We start from the raw sequence: 25659 nt of genomic DNA, 5'->3' as shown, positions 1-25659 counted from the left end.
TGGATGGCTACGTGCCACATCACCGGGCCGCTATTGTTCATCAGTGGTTTGAAGAACGTTCTAGACAGCTCTAGCGAATGACTTGACCACCCAAATCGCTCAACATGAATCCCATCGAACATTTACGGGATATAATCGAGAGGTCATTTAGTGCAAAAAAATCAAGCACCGGCGAGACTATCGTAATTACGGGCGGCTATAGACGCAGAATGGCAATATTTCTGCAGGAGACTTCCCGCGACTTTGAGTCCATGTCACGTCGAATCGCTGCGCTACGCCGGACAAAAGCAGGTAAGACATGATATTAGAAGATATCCCATGATTTTTGTCGCCTCGTATGTGTCCTGCGATAGGTTACCGGAGAACGAATGGGAATTTGCACCAATGTTCATAGTAATAGACGGAAAGCCATCGAGTAAAACAGAAATAATATCCGGCGTTCCCCAGGAAAGTGTTATAGGCCCTCTATTGTTCCTGACCTATATTAACGACATTGGAGACAATCTCAGTAGCCGTCTTAGATTGATTCCAGATGATTGTCATGTTCCGTCTTGTAAAGTCATCAGATGACTAAAACGAATTGCAAAATGATTTAGATAAAATATCTGTGACAAGGTCCCATACTCCTAGGAGTATAGGAAACGATGCGGGAGACCCGCACCGCCGACTAGGCAAGGTCCTAGCGCAGGTGGTTTGCCATTGCCTTCCTCCGTCCGTAATAGGGATGAAGACAACACAACAGTCAGTCATCTTAGTTATGCCCTTGACCCTGCCGGGAATCGAACCCGGGACTCCGTGTGTGGGAAGCGAGAACGTTACAGTAAGACCAGGAGCTGCGGACAGTCTGTATGGTGTAAAAACTGGCAATTTACCCTAACTAAAGAAAAATGTGAAGTTATTCACATGAGTAGTAAAGGAATTCTGCTAAATTTCGATTATGCGATATGTCACATAATCTGTATGGTGCGAAAAGAGGCACTTGACCCTAATTAAATAAAAGTGTGAAGTTATTCACATGAGTACTAAAAGAATTCCGCTACATTTCGATTACGCGGTAAGTCACACAAATCTGAAGGTTATAAATTCAACTAAATAGTTAGGGATTACCATTACAGTTACAAATACCCTAAATGGGAACGATCACAAAGATAATGTTGTGGGTAGAGCCAACCAAAGACTGCGATTCAATGGCAGAACACTTAGAAGGTGCAACAGGTGTACTAAAGAGACTGCTTACACCACGCTTACCCACCCAATTCTGGAGTATTGCTGTGCGATGTGGGAGCCGCATCAGGTGGGACTGACGGATGACATCAAAAAAGTACAAAGAAGGGCGGCTTGTTTTGTATTATCGCGAAATAGATGGGATAGTGTCACAGACATGATACGTGAATTGGAGTGGCAATCATGAAAACAAAGGCGTTTTTCGTTGCGACGGGATCTTCTCATGAAATCTCAATCACAGTTTTCTCCTCCGATTGCGAAAACACTCCGTTGACACCCACCTAAATAGGGAGAAGTGATCATCACGATGATATAAGAGAAATCAGGGCTCGCATAGAAAAATTTAATTGCTCGTTTTTCCCGCGTGCCGTTTGAGAGTGGAACGGTAGAGAGCCTGAAGGTGGTTTATTGAACTCTGTGCCAGGCAGAGTAATCACGTAGATGTAGGTATAGATGTCCCACTGCTATAAAGAAAAGCCTGTTAATGATTTGAAGAATTATTGTAGTTATAGATTTCAGCACCAGGTTGCACTGTCTTCATGTTTAAATTGCCAACCCTCTGTTCCGTATTGTTGCATCTCACATAAAAGTATTGTTGCATAAGAACCCAATGAACATATTTGGAAAACGGTCTTTGTCGCCCTTCCCGCACAATTCGTGTCAGTGAAATACACTCGCTCATTGTTGTTTGCCACGTCACGAATGGTGCCCATATTCACCACCTGTGAAATGAATTAAAAACATGGGGAGGTGATCTATCCACATGCACGTGTTTGCTTTCTGTATGTGTTGTAGTTTCTGCACAGTAATCTTCTGAATCCCTGGAAGTACACTGTTCAACACAGTAAATGGGTCACTTTTTCTAAACCTCATAATTGTCTCACATTGCCAAGCAAAAGTTTGAAATTAGGCGAAACGTACCTACAACGTTACTCTGTAGTGTGCCAAAGCGTGGCGTCCTGCACCTCACCTTCTGTCTCGATGAAAAATAAAATTGGTGTCGGTACATGTGAAAGAAAGGTCAAAGCTCACAATTTCATGTGACGTTTAAAGTGGGTTAATGTTTTGGTACTGGCGGCAAATTCCATCACAGTTTTACCCCACCACCGTGGACGTGTCATTGGATGGGAAGGTCGTCACAGTCCTTCGGCGATAATGGACAGAATCGCGAGACCTAGCATTGAAATCACGCGTTTTTCTTATTGGTGGACGAGGAGAAACATTTAAGACTCGACGCCGCCCAGAATCGACAGAAAGATGTCTCATGGGGTGGGACTAAGGGCGTCAACGAAACTGTCCCTTTCCTTGGGGTAGATTCTCGTACATTTTCACGGCTGAAAAAGGGGGGTTCGTAGCGCCGTGAGCAACAGGAAAACGTACTTGACACCCTTTGACACTCCTGACCCCCTCCGGAAGATTCAACCCTTCTATAAGGACATCGTGGGCCTGTAACCGCATTGAATGTGATCGATCCCATGGTGTGCAGCGCAACTGCAGCTTTCTCTGGTGTACAAGGTCGAACCATTAGGGATTGTTCAAAAGCATTCGATGTAAAATTTACAAACTGTCGTAGTATTGCCTTGAGCTGCTGGTAAAATACTTTATTCACAAAACAGTCTGATCGTCATATTCTCACATAAAAGTGTCGAGAGCACCATGATAGATGAAATATAAAGTCCTTATCGTCAGGTTATAAAATCATGTATAATACACTTTTATCATATCATAATGTAAATTACGTCATCAGTTCATAGAAACTATGGGATGTACGCATTTGTGTTACAACTATAATCAGTGTCAATGCTGTTACATTACGATATATAAGTTTGATCACCTGAAGATAACGATTTTTTATTTTGTCTAACATGATGCTGTGATACTTTCATGTGATATCGTGATGATGGTCAGATGGATCAAACTGTTGTACAAATGAAGTGTTTTTCCAGCAGATTGTAACGTAGCAGATTAAATGAATGTCAAGTTCGCACCTTATACGAGAGATTTTATACATCGTAACAGGAAGGTGAATATGTTACCTGACATACTTCGGTGAAAGTGAGCAGATTCGCCTAGTAAAGTACATATTACGCAATGCAGAGGGATGACACTCAGTCCACGGTATTAACACACCAAACCTAAATCCTGCATATCAATGAACAAGAGAAGAAAAAAGCTGCTGGAGGAAACATTTTCGTTTGGGAGCAGATGCGAGTTGCGACGTCAGGCCTGAGTACAACGGATTGCTCTTAAAGTGACCCATGGTGAGGGACAATGAATGTGCTGGGTGACTCATCAAAGAGAGTGGTGGCGTGGTACAGAGATAATCTTTAGAAAACTGCTTTGGGGAATTTCCAGATGGATACAAACAGACCAGCAACACTGTCGATCACGTGAACTGCACGTGGTACGCAGGTGATGTACGCATGTAACTTTTAGACGTCTGGAGCGGGCACAAAATGTCCGATTGGCTGAAATGGACTAGGAAGGAGTAAAGTGCCGAAATTTCTACGCAATTTGATGGTAGACCCTTTGCGATTGCCAGAGATAGTTTCCGCAAGATGTAAGGAACGCTCCCGTTGGTTAGAAAAAGTAATGACGTGAAGCATGAAAGCACCCAGGTGGGGGACAGTTTTGCTACTAGAGACAAGACCGAAAATTTCGAGGATTCTCCCCCAAACCACCGTCAAGTCCGGAGTGGGGTGCATCACGCTCTGTACGACACAAAGGAGGAATTTTGAGTGAACACTGCGTTGACTTCGGCTGACATTCATATAGATATTAGCTGTAGCGTCGTTGAGAAGCGGAGAAACGTAACACCCACGTAGTTAACTGTTCTTGCAAGAACTGAGAGGGCATTCTAATATGCACACTGCTCCATCCATGCACATGCATATTGCCGTATTTCAAGACTAGGCATGTTTTCTCGCCTAACGAGAAACATAGAACTGTTTCTGCTGATAAAGTCAGCAAAGATTTTGATTAGCTTTTACAGGACTTTAAGAGGACGAGAGCAGCCATGCAGACAACTGCTCATCGCAGCTAAGGTAAATACTACTGGCAGAGGCGTAAACTTGTTGGTTCACCAGCTTGTGTCCACTGTGAACTCGAGCAACCTTGAGTAATCTTTTGCTCAGCTTGTCACAGAACCTAACCATCATCAGTAAACTTGATTGTCATCCTAAATAGTACCGAACCTAGAACCGGAATCGGATGATTTGTCGTAACATTGGCCAACTTCACGATGTTGTAGTACGAATAACTTTGTAGAGAACCTTCTAGTTAAAATTTGATATTGCTGTGTTCAGAGTTATTTCGATTAAACAGGACGAATTGCGTTATCTTGACAACTATCTTAACATTGTCATGTTACTGCCTATGTAAATTAGTGTATTTCTTTGACAATAATTCAGAATTAAAAACAATTTGTGTACAGCTAAACACCGTTGTGCTCTGTCATAGAATAAGGGTCCAATCCTAAACCCAATCATTTATTCTATAGACGCTAACGCAATCACAGAGTGTTTTTGCTGATGTCTGCCGATAGCGAAAAGGAGTGGAGTGTCAGAAGATCAAGGCCGTGATATAATGTTTTTCAAATATATAATAGCTGCGGTACACCACCCCCTGAAAAAACATTTGACGAAACATGAACGGGACCCAAAGCAGCAAACGGTGTTTGTTTTTTCAAGGGGGGGGGGGGGGGGGAGTGCGAGCGGATGCGACGTTGACACATGCTTGAATAAAGCGGCAACGAGTCCCCACAGTTCGCCAACATCTTCAGAGCGCTTTAAAGATGTACAGAGACAACCTGTGACGGATTCCTAAGCGGCTGCTTCAGCGGCTGCTTGCAGGCATCAACAATTATTCGCTAAATTCTGCTGTTAGAGATATGATCCACGTGTATTTTAAATACACATAACTTAGTTCTCAAGTACAGCCATTTTAACAGCATTTTACTTATTTCACAAGTAGACGTAGTTGATATCTTTTTACTTGCTTTAAGGTTTTAGTGTAAGCTTTTTATTTTTGCAACATATGGAGACGTTTATTGGGTCGAAACAGGGTACAATTGTTTCACGAAAACTTAATTGTGTAAAAACAAACAAAAATAATAAAAAGTAAATCGCCGTCGTCATAAAAGAAATTTCGTTTTTCATACAACTTCCACGATCGTAAAGTAATAGTAAATGTAACGTATTAGCCAATCGAGATGCCCACTTGACCACAGAAAATGGGACAGAGAGCACACTTGTTGTCCAGACACAAAGAATGAGGCGTTAGAGACGTCTGCTTTCACAGAAAATGTGGGCAATTTGTGGTAAGCTCCTATGGGACAAAACTGCTGAGGTCATCGGTCCCTAGGCTTACACACTACTTAATCTAACTTAAACTAACTTACGCTAAGGGCAACACACACACACACACACACACACACACACACACACACACACACACACACACACACACACACACACACACACACACACACACACACACACACACGATCGAGGGAGGACTCGAAACCCCGACGCGGGGAGCCCCGCGAACCGTGACAACGAGCTCAAGACCGCGCAGCTACTCCGTGCGGCGCTTTCGCACAGACTCGACGCGATATTCACAGCTAATGTTAAGTCCAGAAAATGTCGGACAACAGCCAAGAGCGAAAGGTTTTCGACGACAGATACGAGTAAACGCCACGTCCACACAACATGGATTTTGCAGATATCGAAAGAGAAACATTTTTTGCTACAGTGTATGGCTTTTAGCGTGGGAAAAGGTGAGCGTTTCGCAAGAAAATTGCTGTAAAATAATTCGCCTGTTGAGAAGAACCATACCGTCTGCCCCGTCAGATATAGACACGCCATAGAAAACATTGCCCAATATTAGGTATGAGATCGTTCAGGGGTGGTTTTCCACTACTAGACTGCAGAGTAGAGAGAAATTCGCTGCAGCACGGATGTCGCTCAAGGCTTCGCCTCTGAGCACCACTGCCACCGCAGTGAGAGTTCCTGCTCCGACCATGATCGAAAGAAACCTCGCATCATACACTACGCGGCCCAAAGATGCCGGCTGCTAATTCCATCGCACAGTACACCAGCGCCGCCAAGAAACCTATAGTTCTAAACAACCTATGTGAGTGGGGAGTCACAAGGTTTTAATTATCACCTCTAAAAAACCCAAGTTCACGAATCTAATGGACGGTGGTAATATTCCTCTCTTTCACAAAATATGTTTCAAATGGTTCTGAGCACTATGGGACTTCACTTCTAAGATCATCAGTCTCCCTAGAACTTAAAACTACTTAAACCGAAGGACATCACACACACCCATGCCCGAGGCAGGATTCGAACCTGCGACCGTAGCAGTCGCGCGGTTCGAGACTGTAGCGCCTAGAACCGCTCTGCCACCCTGGCCGGCTCTCTTTCAGTCACCCTTCAATGGGACATGTTTTCTACCAACGGTATATAAGTTGGAGAGACGTTCTTTGTGTATGCATCTGCAATTGAATTGCTGAGGGAACTTCATACCACAAAAAGCACCTTGCAATTCTCGAAATGCCTACCACATAATGGTTTCTTCATCTGCGGAAAGAGGAACAAGTAACTGGGTGCAAAGTCGGGAGAATACGGGGAGAGGAGGAGGACACAGACATCGGAAAACATTGATAGGCCAAAGGAACAGCATGTGTCACAGTGTGTAGTACTGAATTAAGAGGATCGTTCTCATGGCTGTCCAAGAGAGCTTCTCTCAACGCTTCATCTCGACATCCTTTTCTATCCTTGCTAACAGATATCAGTAGCATGCTTAAGAGTGTAATCTGTCAGCATCAGACCACGGCAGTCTCACAGAATACTCATCGTCATCGGGTCCGATGCTGGTTGGGTCTTTGTCTTTATCGAGGACGGGCAGTTTACATGCTCCTAGAGTCATGCTTTCCTCCTTTAGATCGAAAGCGTAATCGATACACCAAGCAATCTTACATAATTACTAGGATGACAAATAAGTTATCTACACTCCTGGAAAGTGAAATAAGAACACCGTGAATTCATTGGCCCAGGAAGGGGAAACTTTATTGACACATTCCTGGGGTCAGATACATCACATGATCACACTGACAGAACCACAGGCACATAGACACAGGCAACAGAGCATGCACAATGTCTGCACTAGTACAGTGTATATCCACCTTTCGCAGCAATGCAGGCTGCTATTCTCCCATGGAGACGATCGCAGAGATGCTGGATGTAGTCCTGTGGAACGGCTTGCCATGCCATTTCCACCTGGCGCCTCAGTTGGACCAGCGTTCGTGCTGGACGTGCAGACCGCGTGAGACGACGCTTCATCCAGTCCCAAACATGCTCAATGGAGGACAGATCCGGAGATCTTGCTGGCCAGGGTAGTTGACTTACACCTTCTAGAGCATGTTGGGTGGCACGGGATACATGCGGACGTGCATTGTCCTGTTGGAACAGCAAGTTCCCTTGCCGGTCTAGGAATGGTAGAACGATGGGTTCGATGACGGTTTGGATGTACCGTGCACTATTGTGTCCCCTCGACGATCACCAGAGGTGTACGGCCAGTGTAGGAGATCGCTCCCCACACCATGATGGCGGGTGTTGGCCCTGTGTGCCTCGGTCGTATGCAGTCCTGATTGTGGCGCTCACCTGCACGGCGCCAAACACGCATACGACCATCATTGGCACCAAGGCAGAAGCGACTCTCATCGCTGAAGACGACACGTCTCCATTCGTCCCTCCATTCACGCCTGTCGCGACACCACTGGAGGCGGGCTGCACGATGTTGGGACGTGAGCGGAAGACGGCCTAACGGTGTGCGCGACTGTAGCTCAGCTTCATGGAGACGGTTGCGAATGGTCCTCGCCGATACCCCAGGAGCAACAGTGTCCCTAATTTGCTGCGAAGTGGCGGTGCGGTCCCCTACGGCACTGCGTAGGATCCTACGGTCTTGGCGTGCATCTGTGCGTCGCTGCGGTCCGGTCCCAGGTCAACGGGCACGTGCACCTTCCGCCGACCACTGGCGACAACATCGATGTACTGTGGAGACCTCACGCCCCACGTGTTGAGCAATTCGGCGGTATGTCCACCCGGCCTCCCGCATGCCCACTATACGCCCTCGCTCAAAGTCCGTCAACTGCACATACGGTTCACGTTCACGCTGTCGCGGCATGCTAGCAGTGTTAAAGACTGCGATGGAGCTCCGTATGCCACGGCAAACTGGCTGACACTGACGGCGGCGATGCACAAATGCTGCGCAGCTAGCGCGATTCGACGGCCAACACCGCGGTTCCTGGTGTGTCCGCTGTGCCGTGCGTGTGATCATTGCTTGTTCAGCCCTCTCGCAGTGTCCGGAGCAAGTATCGTGGGTCTGACACACCGGTGTCAATGTGTTCTTTTTTCCATTTCCAGGAGTGTAGTTTGGCAATATTCCGGCCCATTTACGTGGGCTTTTCGAATGTGTGTGAACAGTCACAGCAAGCGGCGACCTTCGCCATGTTAAAAATACTGTGCAAAATGTTATAATGTTGGAAACTGGTCGTCAGCATTGTGACACACCAGCTTCCTAGCACCAGGGCGTCCACTTTTCTTGCGATTCCCGGTTTCTGACAGAGAGGTGGTCTGAAACTCCGGTCTTCAAAATTGAGACTTGTTTCACCACAGGGGAAGTTTCTGCGCCAAATAAACAGTGTGTCGTTTTATGATGCAGTGTTACAGTGTTGCTTCCCTTCCAATGCAGAAATCGAACTGCTGCACGATTACCACGCAATTCTGTTTTGGCGCGATTAGAGCCGTCCTGTGGTATGGTGGCCCTGGTAATTCAATGTGTAGCAGGACTACAGACATGTACTTACAGAAGACAAAATATGAGTTACATTTCTTCATTTTTAGAGCTATAATAATAATAGCGTGTGACGAGGGCCTCCCGTCGAGTAGACCGCTCGCCTGGTGCAAGTCTTTCGATTTGACGCCACTTCGGCGACTTGCGCGTCGATGGGGATGACATGATGATCATGATTAGGACAACACCACACTCAGTCCCTGAGCGGAGAAAATCTCCGACCCAGCCGGGAATCGAACCCGGACCCTTGGGATTTACAGTCCGTCGCGCTGACCACACAGCTACCGAGGGCGGACTTTTAGAGGTGATAATCTTTGTAACTACGCCTCGTTCTTATGCACTTCTGTCACAGTCCTCCTACCAATGTTTCGTTTGTCTCTGAGTAACAATAACTAAATCCCTGGTAACGGCCCTGAGACATTTTCACCGACATTACATTTATTATTCTAATCATCATTATGAATATATTTTGTTTTGCAATATAGTGTTTTAAAGGGTAAGTGATGTTAGTAGCCATGATGCAACCACAACATTTTGTGAAATAACATACTGTATACACATTCTTGCAGCTGGCTCACGTAATTTCTTTATTTGTTGTTGATTTGGAAATGGCTGGAATCATGTGGAGTTATCATACTGGTAATAAATGAATGAATGAATTAATTAATTAAACTGCTACAGACTGCGGAACGTATTGAAATTCCATAATTGCAATGGGAACTGTAATTAATTCGGAGAAATACAGTCGGCAGCGCAATGTCATTCTGCGAATCGACGAGTAATTTCTTCGTCAGAATGTGTAATTTCACAGCGGGCGTGGAACGTTGTGATGCTGTCAATGGGTAGGGGTGTGAGAATAATTTTGCGTTATGCATAAACTACTCGGTGATCAACAAGAAACGTGAAATACTCTTATTATGAAATTCATCTGCTATTGCACTAAAGTAAAAAATGGTGATCCGTATGGTTTACTGTTACTTATAAAGGACAGTCAAATGGAAACGGGATAAATGGAAAAGAACTAGGTGTACCGTTTATTATTTTATAAGTAATTGTCGTAATTGTTGATACATTCATCCCGCTGCCGGACGAGACGGTCAACGCCTTCATAGAAAAATGTTTGCAGTTCCCTACGGAACCATGATTTTTACCCAGGGGTTTTCTTCGTCCGAAGCAAATCGACGGCCACGAACATCTTTCTTCAGGGCTCGAAAAATGTTGAAATCACATGGAGAAATTGTCAGACTGTATGAAGGTTGTATGAGAGATTTACAGGGAAACTTCTGAAACACAGTCGGAATAAACCCACAGGTTGCTGACGTTGTTTCGAGTACATAGCAGAAATGGACGAGCCGACATCTGGCCAAGGTCGTTTGGACTTCGCTGCAGACGTTTCGCTGGGAAGCCCTTACACATACACCATTTAGTCTCGATATCTTTCCACGCGATTTGCATATTTACGGAGCCGTCAACAAAGATATTCAGGCCGTTGATTAGGTTCGGAGGAAGAGGTGTACGCTCGAGTACAATCATGGTTCCGTAGGCAACAGCAAACATTTTTTCATGAAGGCTTTGGCCGTTTTTTCTCAGTGGGATAAATGTATTAAAAGTTATGACCATTACTTTTGAAATAAAAAAACAGCATACTTAATTTTTTCGATCATCTATTTCATTTGCCTGCCCTTTATAAAATTACTGCTTAGTACTAATACTAAATCTACATCGATTATCTGAAAATCACATTTAAGTGCCTGTCAGAGGGTTCATCGAACCACCTTCAGAATTCTCTATTTTTCAATCTCGTATACCAAGTGGAAAGAACGAACACCTATATCTTTCCGTACGAGCTCCGATTTTCCTTATTTTATTCTAGTGACCGTTGCTCTCTATGTAGGTCGGCGCCAACAAAATATTTTCACATTCGGAAGAGAAAGTTGGTGATTGGATTTTCGTGAGAAACTTCCTCCGCAACGAAAACACTTTTGTTTTAATGATATCCATCCCAAACGCTGTAGGCTGGCCGCTGTGCCGAAGCGATTCTGGGCGCTTCAGTTCGGAACCGCGCGCCTGCTACGATCGCAGGTTCGAATCCTGCCTCGGGCATGGATATGTGTGAAGTTCTTAGGTTAGCTAGGTTTAAGTAGTTCTAAGTCTCGGAGACTGATGACATCAGATGTTAAGTCTCATAGTGCTTAGAGAAATTTTTGAGCCAAATCCTGTATCATTTCAGTGACACTGTCTCACCTATTTGGCGTTAATACAAAACGTGCTGCCCTTCTTTGAACTTTTTCGATGTACTCCGTGACTCCTGTCTGGCAAGGATCCCACACCGCGTAGCAGTATTCTAAAGGAGGATGAACAGGCCTGGTTTAGGCAGTCTCCTTAGTAGATCTGTTACATTTTCTAAGTGTCCTGCCAATAAAGCGCAGTCTTCGGCTAGCCTTGCCCACAACATTTTCTTTGTGTTCCTTCCAATTTGATTTGTTTGTAATTGTAATTCCTGGGAATTTAGTTGAATTTTTGGCCTTTAGATTTGACTAATTTATCGTGTAGCCGAAGTTTAACGAATTTCTTTTAGCAGTCATGTAGATGACCTCACACTTTTCGTTATTTAGGGTCAATTGCCAATTTTCGTCCCATACAGATATTTTTTCTTAATAGTTTTGCAATTTGTTTTGATTTTCTGATGACTTTACTAGTCCATAAATGACAGCTTCCCCTGCAAACAACCTAAGACGGCTGCTCACATTGTCTCCCAAATCGTTAAGGAACAACACAGGGCTTATAACACTATCTTGAGGAACACCAGAAATCACTCCTGTTTTACACGATGAATTTCTGCCAATTACTACGAATTGTGACCTCTCTGACATAGAATCGCGAGTCCAGTCACATAACTGAGACTATATTCCATAAGCATGTAATTTCACTACCAACCGCTTGCCCGTCGGTGTGGCCGAGCTGTTCTAGGCGCTACAGTCTGGAACCGTGCGACTGTTACGGTCGCAGGTTCGAATCCTGTCTCGGGCATGGATGTGTGTGATGTACTTAGGTTAGTTAGGTTTAAGTAGTTCTAAGTTCTAGGGGACTGATGACCTTAGAAGTTAAGTCCCATAGTGCTCAGAGCCATTTGAACAAACCGCTTGTGTGGTACAATGTGAAAAAGTCTTTAGGAAATCCTGAAATACGGAATCAAATTGAAATCCCTTGTCAATAGCACTCAACACTTCATGCGAGTAAAGAGCTAGTTGTGTTTCACAAGAACGATGTTTTCTAAATCCGTGTAGACTGTGTGACAACACACCTTCCAGGTTAGCCGAGAGCGTTAGTGCGCTGCTTCCTGGACTCGGGTAGGCGCACCGGCCCTGGATCGAATTCTCCCGGCGGATTACCGACGTCGGTCGGTGTGCCGGCCACCTCGTATGTGGTTTTTAGGCGGTTTTCCACATCCTGCTAGGTGAATACCGGGCTGGTCCCCACGTTCTACCTCAGTTACACGACTCGCAGACATCTGAACACGTTCGCACTATTCCATGAATTCCACTAGACACAGCCAGCAGGAGTACACTAATTCCGTCCCAGGGGGTACGGGAGTGGCGGCAGGAAGGGCATCCGACCATCCCTCTCCACTAACCTTGTCAAATCCGTTCCTAACAATGCAGACCCTGCGTCAGTGCAGGGCATGGCACCAGTGAAAGATAGAAAGAAAGTAGACTGTATGGCAACAGACCGTTTTCTTCGAGGTAATTCATAATATTCGAACACAGTATATGTTCCAAAATCATTCTGCATATCGTCGTTAATTATATGGGCCCTATAATTTTTGTGGATTAACCCTATTATCTTTCTTGAATATTGATGTGACCTGTGCAACCCTCCAGTCTTTGGGTACGGATATTTCGTCGAGTGAACGGTTGTATATGAGTGTTAAGTATCTAGCTGTTCCATCAGCATACTCTGAAAGGAACCTAACCGGTATTCAGTCTGGACCAGAAGACTTGCTTTTATTAAGTGATTTAAGTTGCTTCAGTACTCCGAGGATATCTACTTCTACGTTACTCATGTTAGCAGCTGTTCTTGATTCTAATTCTGGAATATTTACGCCGTCTACTTCCTAGCGACTGCTAGGGACTTAGCAGTGTCAGTATGCGATAATTTTTTAAGGAAATGTCTCCAGGAAGCCAGTACATCTGTGTGTATGAGAGTAGCCGTACACTGAGGTACTGTACACTCTATGTTCCTCATAGAGGCAGAACTGCACATTTCCTTCGAGAATATAGGATCTGTAACGAACATCAGGTGGCTCCCGGAGTACAAGAGGTGGAAAAAGGAGAAGTCAGACGAAAATTTAAATACCCAGGAGAGTCGACAGATATCAACACTTCCGAGAAAGAAGCCATTGAACGACGGGGCATTAAAACAGAAACGGTGTATCAGCTAATCAACATTGTGCACAAAAAGGAATCAGTACCGATTAATGCCAAGATGCTACATAAATCCGCAGTAATACAACCAGAGACAAAATGACTTCACATTAATAGAAAAGGTCTGATCAAGAAATTAGAAATAAGAGAAAGAGATGCCTCTATAAAAATCGTAAGTCAATCAATTAAAACATTGAATTCAGAAGACGACACAACCATGGACCCTATACGTATCTAGGAAAGACCACAGACATCATTCGTTTGAGGAGTATTGTTTAATATGACCGTGTTACTCGCATGAAAGTATGAGAATTCTAATCTTGCGCTACTTACTCAACAAAAACAAGGCGGTGTGGATCACTGAGATAGAATAACACTTAGAACAAGTGGCGATAACAAGTAGTTGCTCGTATAGCGTAACAAACGGCGCGTTGGTCTGTGAAAGAGGGTGGTGAGTCAGACCCATTTCGAATCCGTGCGACTGAGTAACGTGCGTGGTCTCTTACCCAGGCCAGAATGAGTGTGGTTTTAAGGTTGTTTCCTACACTCGATTAGGAAAATGTTGTGCTGGTCCCGAAATTCCGCCTGAGCGAGAAAGACTCACATGCAGTTGAAATGCGATAACACACAGACCATAGTTTACATGATTCACGGATGTGGTACACACCACTTCCTTCCCGTAGGTTACATTGACGACTGTGGCGTCAGGAAAGTCATCCAGCCAAAAAGTTAAATAAAAATAAAATTTTCCAAATCCTGTAAAAGCGAACACCGTACTAGATTTGATAACTGCTAGTGAGGAAGAAGTGGCGAATATATAAGAACCCAAAAGAAGCATCCTGCTCAAGGACAAATTTCAGGAACCTTGATTTTCAAGAAAGTTACAAACTGGTAAAACGTGGACTGAAGTGAGGCAGGCCCGATGTAGGAAACGTATGTGGGAATACTGGGCTAAAGTGACGATCATGTGCAAGGAAAACGAGAAGCCGCTTTTAAAAAGAGTGGTTAGTAGATGTCAGAAACGAATTAACGATTATCTATCACCACATTTTAAGTGCAGGGTAATGATTTGTTATGTAAGTGAGTACCTCCACATCGCATCATATTTCACCTACTATTGACACATGAAGAAATTCCAATTGTCTCCCTCTGCCAGTTAATGAAATCCATCTCTGTAAATTTACCCGTCACACCAGTTATAATTCCACTCCACTCATCTCAACTCATCACCGTTTCCGCTCTTTACGCTTCCCTTTCGATTTTTCCGTATCCTTTTTTGGCTTCCCCTACCCATCTTTTCCTACCTATTTTTCCCCTTCGTATTATGGCCCTACCTACATTCATCGATACTACCTATCAGGCCTCTATAAATGATCTGACGCATAGTGTAAACAACAGTTCTGGGAGTACGCATTAGGAGTGACTTAAAATCGAATGATCATATAAAGTTGATCGTCGGTAAAGCAGATTTTCTTAGGATTCTTCCAATGAAGAATACAACGAGCACGTTAAGTTGGTAGCAGGGAAGGCGAATGGTCGACTAAGATTTATCAGAATAATTTTAGGAAAGTGTAGCTCAACTAGAAAGGATACCATGTAAAGAACACTAAAACGACTCATTCCTGAGTACTTGTCGAGTGTTTGATTTCCCTCCAGGTCGGATTAAAGGAAGTTCTCGAAGTAATTTAGAGGCATGCTGCTAGATATGTTACAGGTAGGTTCTATCAACACGCGAGCACTAGGGAGATGCGTCGTTAACTCAAATAGTAATCCATGGAGGGAAGGACACGTCCTTTTTGCGAGGGACTGTTGAGATTGTTTGAGAACCTGAATTTGCAGCTGATTGCAACAGAAAAGACAGATAAGAGAAATTTTGGCCCGTATGAAGGCACATAGATAATCGTTTTTCCCTCGCTCCATTTGCGAGTGTGAAGGAAATAACTAGTTGTGTTACAAGGTACCCTCCGTCATGCAACATACGGCGACTTGCGGATTATGTATTTAGATGTTGCTGTACGTGTATACACACCCTTCCACTTCACTGAACCATTAAACAGTGCCCCCTACAGCAACAAATTATTTTTCCTACGGGAGAAAACCACCATTTTACGAATGTTAAAAACATGTGTAAAAATTTGCTCTTTTTAATTCATTTTTCTTAATTTTGTCCACGTATAAATCCTTTAGTTGTAGAGCAGGTTGATTGTACCGCTGATATGCCACCACCCTTCCCCCTCTCGCCTTTACTGAGCGAGGAAGACGAAGAAACAACAATAAAAAGGTCCTATTGCCCATGAGGCTAACTGCTACTTCAATTCCAACGCAATATGTCGACCTTAAATGTAGCTGTCCTAGCAGTCCTGTTAAAGTGACTCTGAGCACTATGGGGCTTAACATGTGAGGTCATCGGCCCCTGGACATAGAACTACTTAAACCTAACTAAGACATCACATCTGCGACCGTAGGAGCAGCGCGGTTCCGGACTGAAGCGCCTAGATTCGCTCGGCTACAGCGGCCGGGAGCCGTATTGTTCCAATAGGTTAAAACAACCAAAGATTTCTGTGCTGACCCCATCGTGGCACATATGTTCTGATGAAGTAGTATATTCATCACTTCTCACCTCTCGACCATTTGATGTGTCCTTTGGAGTGGTGCATCTGACCAGCATTCAGGTTATCGGCGATGTGCACCTGCTTCCGTTGAAAACTGTTGTAACTAGTAAGGGTCGTGAACATCAGCTCAGCTTTGACTTTAATGAATGTCATTATTGTAGGCTTAACATAAAAAGAAATAAAGAGGTACTGACTGAGGCTGGGTGGAACATCGGCATTTGCCGAATTTAGTGCAGACTGCTGAGCTCTCTGGCATTCCTGACATTACCGCCTTACTGCGCTTAGTGTCCCATTACCTTCATGCCAGAGCGTGTCGAGACCGTTTATAGAACTGTCGCGGACGCATGATAAGTGCATCATTATGTCGCGGATGAAGATGGGGAAGCAAATGGAGGTAAAGAGCGACATGTTGCTCTGCCTGTTAACGCACATTCGCCGGAAATATCGAGCCCCATAAACAGTTTCAGAGGGCCATCTGACGGCAAAGTGGCCATCAGCAATACACTTTCCTCCTATTTACGACGCGTGCAGACACATCTGGGATTTGGTCCTCAACATGGCGAATAATCTGCTAATCATAAACTCTGCATCAACGCGTCGCCTGCTGGGCAAGTTACTGAAGTGCTCTCTTCATAAGAGGGTGCAACACCAGGAGATTATTCATCGAACGTCGACGTATTCAAGTGGAAGTTTGCGATCTCCAGTACGCGAGGTTCCTTATGTGATAGCGTACACCCTGGGCGAGATTAAAACATGTCGAGCATAAATATTTAATGTCGTTGAAGCCTGAAACTGAATGTAACAACGCCGATTAAAAATAAAATGTGCCAGGTTTATCATACCGAAAAACTAAATTTACGTAATTAATCTTTCGTTTGTTTAGAGGCTCATGTCGGCAGTTCTGATACATGTTGAAATACTGTAGCATTTGTGCCCCATGTTGACTCACAGTTTATTAGATTTGATTACATAGCGTAGAAAGGTTTACGCTGCTATGTGCTTGCGCGGTTAGAACGTTCAGGCAGCGTAAGAACAAAGACGCGACACGATGCGATCGCACTGGAAAGTGCAGAGAATACCGTGAATAACGGTGTGTGCCTTGGCGACTAACGCGTAACTTTGTGTATTCATATTAACTGTTTACGTGTCCGTCCCCACCCACCCCCTTTTCACGTGGATTATCGGAATTGTCCTCACTGACAGGTTATTAATCATGATTGCAATAACTCCAAAGTGAAGCTCATATTTCAGAATTTTTGTTTAATGATATCCACCATTTGCTATTAAATCGACCAATCAGAAATATTTCCTGTTCAGGCTGGCGCGAAACACTAAAGAAAGCTCACTACACAGTCTCGGACTAGCTTTCGGAGAGGCAACATGCATGTACAGTGAACCGAACATGTTTTCTCGTAAAACTGATTACCGGATATGACTGTGCCTTTGAGAACATTTACGTACAGATTAGAGAGTGTGTAACTGGGTCTTAACACACTTTTTTCCTTGCTTTTTCATTAAATCATGGTGACATGGCACTATTGTGAGGCTTTTGATTTAAACTAGGGTCGTGATTTTCCCGTTTCTCATTCCATTATTCACATTCGACTGGTTAAGCCACTAATTGTGGGTGAGGAGAAGACCAGTATCGAGACTGAGACACCGAGAGAACTTTACAAGACGTAAGATAAACAAATCTCTGAATTGTCAATAAGGGAACTTGTAGGTGTACTGGAACGTCTCTTTGCTAAATGGTCACCGTAGCCCTTCACACTGAGACGAACCTATACATTGGTAACGCCTATTAAATAGTAAATAACGATACAATTATGTCTAATGAACATCTCGATACAACACTCGTCCTTGCAATATTTCCTAGCAGTTACAAAATATATTTTCTCCTTGTGTGATTGCGAATCCATTTTGATACTTGGCGGCCTTCGTTTGAAATTTAGTAGATAATTTTATATTATTTCCTCTATATTTTGAATATCCTTTACTAGATATTTTCGCCCGTTATCTTAAAGCATTATTTGTCTCATATGATCTGTCTTGCTTTACTATACCAGGTATCAGCAGCTGAACGTTTACTCAGCAAACTCAAACTATTAGAAAACGGCTATAAAAAATTTAAAACTTATCCAACAAACTATGTTTTACAGAATGTGTTTCGGAGTTAAATAATAGTTTCTACGTAAATGTAATTTAAGTTGCACTACATCTATACAGGGTGTTACAAAAAGGTACGGCCAAAATTTCAGGAAACATTCCTCACACACAAATAAAGAAAAGATGTTATGCGGACATGTGTCCGGAAACGCTTAATTTCCATGTTAGAGCTCATATTAGTTTCTTCCACCTGCTCTCAATGGAGCACGTTATCATGATTTCATACGGGATACTCTACCTGTGCTGTTAGAACATGTGCCTTTACAACTACGACACAACATGTGGTTCATGCACGATGGAGCTCCTGCACATTTCAGACGAAGTATTCGTACGCTTCTCAACAACAGATTCGGTGACCGATGGATTGGTAGAGGCGGACAAATTCCATGGCCTCCACGCTCTCCTGACAACAACCCTCTTGACTTTCATTTATGGAAGCATTTGAAAGCTCTTGTCTACGCAACCCCGGTACCAAATGTAGAGACTCTTAGTGCTCGTATTGTGGATGGCTGTGATACAATACGCCATTCTCCAGGGCTGCATCAGCGCATCACGGATTCCATGCGACGGAGGGTGGATGCATGGATCCTCGCTAACGGAGGACATTTTGAACATTTCCTGTAACAAAGTGTTTGAAGTCACGCTGGTACGTTCTGTTGCTGTGTGTTTCCATTCAATGATTAATGCGATTTGGAGAGAAGTAATAAAATGAGCTCTAACATGGAAAGTAAGCGTTTCCGGACACATGTCCACATAACATATTTCCTTTCTTTGTGTGTGAAGAATGTTTCCTGAAAGTTTGGCCGCACCTTTTTGTAACACCCTGTATAAATGGAAGTCTGTGATCTGTTGCAATGCAACATCTTTGTTTTTGTTCTGTGTAACTCTCTGAAGTTTGTATGCAGAGAAGTAATCCTAATGTGGTAGTGAAGTTGTAAGCAAGCCTGTTTCAATTACTGATTGTGACGACTGTGGGGATGAGAGTCTGGACTTGCCCTGATTTCAAGCATGGAACACATTTTGTGAAGTTTCGAAGATTTGTTCCGAATTTGATCATGTGAAATATATGGAAATGATTTTGTATCATATAAAAAATCGATCATACGCATTTTTGCTCATGTAAACAGAAGTTAATTACACTCTCAGTTGTTTGAAGAATGCACTATTAAGAGACATTGGTTACATAGATGTGAATCTTGTTTAAATACGTGACTTTTGCACCAAGATCATACCCCCTTATATTCGAAGAAAACGACGAATAAAATTATGACAACATCAATATAATTAGTATAAGTATGATTTTTCTCTTTTACTGTTGACTTAATCAAAAACCAACTTTGGGCGTGGTTGATCTGCAACTTATCTCTTGCATAGTGAACAGAAATTGTTTTTGACAGAAATGTCGAAGAAATAATGTTTGTCAAATAACTAACATGACTGCTTAATTGGAGTGGGGACTGGATTATTTGGAACACACAACTATTGGTGAGGGATAGTTCGTGCCATTAGCCTGTCCGACGCAGTGGTATGTCCTGCAAAGAACACTCTCTAATTCGCCCTAGTTAGTTAATTAGTTCGGAAGGGGTAGGGACCGTTACTTTAGCTACGCCACAGTACCGTAGTACTCCGGTGGAGAACCCAAAACAAAGTGGTGTAACCCATCCAAGAAGTAGAGTATCGATCGGTACTTCGTTTACTGCATTTGAAGCGGAACAACGCTGCAGCAATCTATGCTGAGTAGGTGGAAGTTTATCGCAAGAAGCCGGCCGCTGTGGCGCTTCAGTCCGGAACCGCGCTGCGTTTACGGTCGCAGGTTCGAATCGTGCCTCGGACAAGGATGTGTGTGATGTCCTTAGGTCAGTTAGGTTTAAGTACACTACTGGCCAGTAAAATTGCTACACCACGAAGATGACGTGCTACAGACGCGAAATTTAACCGACAGGAAGATGATGATGTGATATGCAAATGATAAGCTTATCAGAGCATTCGCACAAGGTTGGCGCCGATTGCGACACCTACAACGTGCTGACACGAGGAAAGTTTCCAACAGATTTCTCATACACAAACAGCACTTTACCAGCGTTGCCTGGTAAAACGTTGTTGTGATGTCTCGTTTAAGGAGGAGAAATGCTTACCATTACGTTTCCGCCTTTGATAAAGGTCGGATTGTATCCTATCGCGATTGCGGTTTATCGTATCGCGACACTGCTGCTCGCGTTGGTCGAGATCCAATGACTATTAGCAAAATATCGAATCAATGGGTTCAGGAGGGCAATACGGAACCCCGTGCTGGATCCCAACGGCCTCGTATCACTAGCAGTCGATATGACAGGCATCTTATCTGCACGGCTGTAACGGATCGTGCAGCCACGTTTCGATCCCTGAGTCAACAGATTGCAACGTTTGCAAGACAACAACCATTTGCACGAACAGTTCGACGACGTTTGCAGAAACATGGAGCATCAGCTCCGAGACCATAGCTGCGGTTACCCTTGACGCTGCATCACAGACAGGAGCGCCTGCGATGGTGTACTCAACGACGAACCTGGGTGCACGAATGGCAAAACGTAATTTTTTCGGATGAATCCAGGTTCTGCATACAGCATGATGATGGTTGCTTCCGTGTTTGGCGAGATCGCGGTGAACGCACATGGGAAGCGTGTATTCGTCATCGCCATACTGGCGTATAACCGGCTTGATGGTACGGGGTGCCATTCGTTACACGTCTCGGTCACCTCTTGTTCGCACTGACAGCACTTTGAACAGTGGACGTTACATTTCAGCAGGATAATGCACGACCGCATGTTGCAGGTCCTGTACGGGCCTTTCTGGATACAGAAAATGTTCGACTGCTGCCCTGGCCAGCACATTCTCCAGATCTCTCACCATTTGGAAACGTCTGGTGAATGGTGGCCGAGCAACTGGCTGGTCGCAATACGCCAATCACTACTCTTGATTTCTCAGGATCAATGCACCGAAATTGCGTGAAAATGTAATCACATGGCAGTTCTATTATAATATATTTGTCCAATGAATACCCGTTTATCATCTGCATTTCTTCTTGGTGTAGCGATTTTAATGGTCAGTAGTTTAGTTCTAAGACTAGGGGACTGATGACGTCAGATGTTAAGTCCCATAGTGCTCAGAGCCATTTTGCATGGCAAGAATACACTACCGTATCGCAGTGGTCGTGCGGCTCATACACTTACAGTGTGGTGAAAGAAGTCTGAATGACAAACAAGGAAGTGGAAGACCATTTCTGTGAAGAAAAAGCACTGGCGGAGAATTCAAAGCTTTGGTGCCCGAAGGCCGACATATGATTATTGATGTGAGAGTGCGATAAAGTGAATGTGATTCGTGGATCAGATTTCAACAACTTGCTCAGTATTTTGATCATGACAAGTATCTCCACTCGCTCAGCTCCATGACTGTCCACACTCGTTCAAGCAGCCTGCCAGACCGAGACAGGAAAGTCTTCAGCCTCCTAATAACCATGGAGGAGCCCTGTGGGTCTCGCTGTGACCCTAAACAAAGGTGCAAAGCATGCAGTACCGAGAAAGGCGAAGACCAATCACCGGGCCAGGTGATGCGGAGAGTTTTGTAGACTGTCATGATGTGACGCTAACAGATTATGCTCGTCAGGGCAAAATCATCGCAGGAGCATGCTACCAAATTCTCCTGACGAGGTTACAGGAGGCTGTCAAGTCGAAACGTAGCAGGAAACCGGGGTATTAATGGGAGAACGGTTATTTGTAAAGTGATTTGCAAACAGAAACCAGGGGAAGTTACCCTATGTGAAACTATGTAGTTTACTGTAAGTTTAGTGTACAACAAAATTTTTCAGGGCAGACACACCATTTAATTAAAATTGGGAAAATTTAGTATAAGGACTGAATTAATCACTGAGTTATTAAGCGTGACTAACGTGTTAATATTAAACACAGAGATCCTAGAGGGTATGTGATGCTATTTTAGTGACTATAATATCGACTGAAATTTATAAAGAACTGGGTGTCATGAACTCAGTTAGCACAGTAAGACGTTGCACCCCCTCTGCCCTGCATCCACACACTGAATCGGTTGAAAAGGATGTCATGAAGCGATGGCACCCTCTCCTGAGCGAGCTGAACCACAGCTACTGAAACTGGTCCTTGGTATCCTCGATCCCAGCACTGGGATGTATCCACTCCCGAGGTGGTCCCACACATGTTCCATCGATGACAGATCAAGAGATCTTTTGGCCACGGGAGTACCTCAACATAACGCAGACGGGTTCATAGAGACACGTACCATGTGTGGACGGGCATTCTCCTGTTGGAAAATGGCACCGCGCCACTATCGCATGAGGGGTAACAGGTGAGACGCAGGATGTTTGTGATGTACCGCTGTGCCGTCAGATTTCCCTAAGTCCCTACCAGCCGTGAGCTGGAGCTATACTCGATGGGTCCCTACACCATGGCGCCAAAAAAATTCTGCTGTGCCTCTCCAAAACATTGGGAGAACTGTAGCTCTCCTTAGGTCGTTGCCATGGTTCCAAGTAGTCACTCAGCATTTAGCGCTGTTGACTCCCTCTTATACATCATGCTACGCCTAGTAAAAAACTAGAAACGAACAACAGTAATGCACACTGGTGTTTCTACCTGACACAGAGATTTCCAGCTCTTATCATTTACACACGCGCCGATGGAGTGTATGTGTACGAAGTTACATTGACATGCAGCCATTGAAACCTGATGGTAGTCAAGGGAAGGCAGGATTCGGTTACGATTGTGGACGGGGCCATAATCAGTTACTATTGGTTGGCTTTTACAATTAAACACAATTTATTTTAAACCGGTAATTCCAGACTCAGCAACAAATAAAAAATACCGCACATTATTAATGACGGAATAAACAACAGCGCAAATAGTGTTTTCAGTGAGCTACAATTTAGCAAATCACCATTAAATACAGATACAGCAGATAATGTTTTAAAAGCAAGCCACTGCGATCTGGGCAGAAGGCCTTACACGCCAGGAATGGCAATAAATTGAGAATTGTTTAGAACTCGCTGCAATTTACAAATTACAGGTATTGCAATAATAAGGTAAGTCGCCACAAACACAGCAGAAGGAATCAGACTCCAGGAATGGCAGTAAATAAGGTTATAAGACTTAGTGCTAAAATACAAACACCAAATTTGAATTTTAAAGCAAATGACTACAATCACGGCTGAAGGCCTTACACTCCAGGAAAGGCAATAATATAAAAAAAATTTAAAACCTGCTGTAAAACAGCAAATACAATAGCAAAAGTTAATTAAAAAAAAACAAAAAAAACAAGTGACTGATCCAGACGGTGCTCCAAGAATCGACCTCTGAGAAGGTACGGCAACACTTTCGCGAGCGATGAAATAGGCAGCCGAGAGTTGCATTCACTTCCCAAGATGGTAACTCAGACTAGTGGCAGTCTAAAGAATCAGTAATGGTAATCTTTCTGAAGCTACCTGACGTCCGATAAACCAAATGCAACGATGGAACAATACGCCGAAGCCGGAACCGGCGGTCTGCACTACGTCCAGAATACTGCGTTTGGAGCCCCCGGAATGAGAAAGGAATGACTACCACCAGAGTGGAAGAATCACCAACAAGCCTAAAATCAAGAAAGCTGTCAAAACTATACGCCTTACCGGACAACAGCGGCAAGGCGAGCAATTGTACACTGCCGTTACATACACTAACTCTCAGGGCAGGTTACTGGGGCGTTAGCGACCACCAGGCAAGAAAAATTACCTCTTGTTGAACTTAACAAATTGTAACAAGCTGAACGCAGTAAATAGTAATAAGAAGTCGAGGAAAGGTAATCAGATCCGCCTTCACCAAGCACTCCACTCGCTTTTCTTTGCCTCGGCAACACTACGAGCAGCAGCACGAACCCAAGTCACTGAAGAATCGCGGGATATCACAATGCTGGAGGTTCCTCTACTTGGATTGAAGTGCACTCATTTTAAAGCTTACAGGATCCGGTTTACAACGAAGTCGTACAGCCTCGTGACCACAGCCCTTCCATCCAGCAGTCCATGGGTGCCGCCAGTGGCCCCGGTGTGTTATCACACTGCCCGGACCTGGCTTGTTCTCAGTCCCCAGCCGAACTCGTCACTCACACGACCCGGCAAAACAACGACGTCGCCCCAAAGATGGGGCAACAGTTACTACATATCGATAACCGCCGCTGCTGCCACTAGTGGACAGGCAACGTTTGCGAAACCGGGTGGCGCCAGTCAACACGAGAAGAAGACAAACAACCACAACCATGCCAACTAAACGATACCGTCTGTCCTCCAACAGAGGGCGGAAATCTACAAACAGCAACAACGCGAGCCACAGCAGGGCTCGGCCATATCTTGCGGATGCTTCACTATTTTTTGTCTAGTAGTATAATTAATATGTAAACTGCTTACCGGTACATCTTATTTGCAGGACCGGCTCGCCAACGGCCTACAGCCATAAAGGCAGCTGTGACAGCTGACGGCGCAACAGAAAGGTAAGACTGTGTCATAAATCTTTGAATTATTCCTCGCAATATTCATACAGTTGTGTAAATTATCATAGAAACAATGCATTTAAATTTTTTCTCTGGCCTCTGTAGCGCCATTAATGGCCTCATTGCCACTTTTCTGTCTTACTCGATGTAGGTAGCATGAGATCACTATCACTTGGCATGTAGTGACGAGATGAAATGTGGAGCTAAGGCTCGTGGTTCTAGGCGCGCAGTCCGGAACCGTGCAACTGCTACGGTCGCAGGTTCGAATCCTGCCTCGGGCATGGATGTGTGTGATGTCCTTAGGTTAGTTAGGTTTAAGTAGTTCTAAGTTCTAGGGGACTGATGACCACAGCAGTTGAGTCCCATAGTGCTCAGTCATTTTTTGTGGAGCTAAGGGCAGTTTCTGTTGCTCCGTAATGACTACGTTCACTTTGTAAACGACTGGCTAGAAACAGTGTCGCGAGTTCATCAAGGCTGTCGTGAGCCAGAGATAAAACCGCATAACTGGCAATGGTCCAACACTGTATCGTATGCCACGGTCCGAAAGGCTTCAAGAGATAACAGGCAAATGACAGGACGTGAACGCGGGCCCGTATTTAAAGTAGTACTGCCAGAGGGCATTCCCACTGTACGGTCGACTTGTGCCGTTTGTAAAGTCGCGAGGACCTGTTACTAGACCGGCTGGGATTGACGACAAAAGTGTGGTAAAACTGGTTCCCGCCACATCACTGAGGCTAAGCGCTGTCGGGCTTGGCTGACACTTGGATGGGTCACTGTCTGTACCTGCTCAGTGCTGTTGCCAGGCTTGGTGCACTCACTTCATGTGAGGCCTATTGAGGAGATACTTGATTTAA

At 44.4% G+C, this 25659-nt stretch overlaps 1 protein-coding gene across 1 annotated transcript in view; it reads left to right on the top strand.

Moving 5' to 3' along the window:
• Window positions 1-25659, top strand: part of LOC126284412 (serine/threonine-protein kinase BRSK2) — a 1848446-nt gene that overhangs the window by 364848 nt on the left and 1457939 nt on the right. Inside the window, exon 2 of the mRNA XM_049983324.1 lies at window positions 24742-24805. The gene's annotated coding sequence lies outside the window, so the exon portion shown is untranslated. The remainder of the gene's footprint in view (window positions 1-24741; window positions 24806-25659) is intronic.

This window comes from Schistocerca gregaria, chromosome 8, assembly GCF_023897955.1.
Source record: "Schistocerca gregaria isolate iqSchGreg1 chromosome 8, iqSchGreg1.2, whole genome shotgun sequence".
NCBI lineage: Eukaryota > Metazoa > Arthropoda > Insecta > Orthoptera > Acrididae > Schistocerca > Schistocerca gregaria.
The sequence above is the reverse complement of the archived record's forward strand: the minus strand, read 5'-3'. Positions and strand labels throughout refer to the sequence as shown.